The sequence below is a fragment of the Fragaria vesca genome, linkage group LG3 (assembly GCF_000184155.1).
Source record: "Fragaria vesca subsp. vesca linkage group LG3, FraVesHawaii_1.0, whole genome shotgun sequence".
NCBI classification, from domain to species: domain Eukaryota; kingdom Viridiplantae; phylum Streptophyta; class Magnoliopsida; order Rosales; family Rosaceae; genus Fragaria; species Fragaria vesca.
This window is the reverse complement of record NC_020493.1, coordinates 15,568,304-15,569,593: the sequence shown is the minus strand read 5'-3', so window position 1 is coordinate 15,569,593 and position 1,290 is coordinate 15,568,304.

Below are 1,290 nucleotides of genomic sequence, written 5' to 3'. Positions count from 1 at the left end.
CTCACCATTGCTCAGCCATATGCTTCTGACAACAAGATAACCATTGGTAATGGTGCAGGTTTAAGTGTAGCACACACTGGTTCTGGTTATATAAAACTTGCTAATCATATCTTACAGTTGAAGCAAGTTCTGCATGTTCCTGATTTAGCAATCAACTTGTTATCTTTTACCAAGTTATGTAGAGATAATGATTGCTTTATAACTCTTGATGAAGCTAATATTGCTGTGCAGGACAAGGCATCCAAAACAGTGCTTTACCAAGGAAAGAGTAGTGAGGAAGGATTGTTCCTATTCAAGTCTCCACCAGTATCTTCCATTTCTCAACCTTATCCATCTGCTTTTGTCAGTTCAGCTTCTTCCCTTCCAGTATGGCATCAAAGATTAGGTCATCCTTCTCAACCTATTATGTCCCAAATGTTATCTAGGTCACAAATAAAAATTCCTAGTTCCGTTTCCAGTTCAGTGTGTTCTTATTGTTTAGAAGGCAAGATGCACAGACTCCCATTTTCTGATTCTGAAACAAAAACTTCTGTACCCTTTACTAAGGTACATTCTGATGTATGGGGACCAGCTCCTTGTCTGTCCATTGAGGGACACAAGTACTATCTTACTTTCATAGATGATTGTACGAAGTTTATGTGGATTTTTCCACTTATCAATAAATCTGATGTTCTTGCCAAATTTATTCATTTCTGTGCTTTTGTTGAAAATCAATTCCATTCAACAATCAAATTGTTTTAGACGGATGGAGGTGGTGAATTTAATAGTAAGGCCTTCCATAATTTTCTTTCTTCAGAAGGTATTTTACATCAAATTTCCTGTCCTTATACTCCTCAGCAAAATGGAGTTGCTGAGAGGAAGAACAGACATATCATAGAGACTGCAATCTCTTTAATGTCTACAGCTGGTGTTCCTAAAAATTTTTGGTTCCATAGTGTTGCTCATTCATGTTATCTCATTAACAGAATGCCTAGCAAATCTTTGAACATGTCCTCTCCATATGAGCTTTTATTTCATAAACCTCCAGATATTACTCAACTGAAAACCTTTGGCTCCTCATGTTATCCATATCTCAGACCATATGCTCATGATAAATTGGACCCTAGAACAACACAGTGTGTCTTCTTGGGTTATGTCTTAGGTTATAAGGGAGTCTTTTGTTACAGTATTTCTCAAAATAAACTTTGGATGTCACGACATGTGATTCATGATGAAAGTGTTTTTCCGTTTCATAATTCCAAGTTTTCAGTGTCTTCTCCCATTGATTCTGCTACTTTCTTTCCNTCTTGT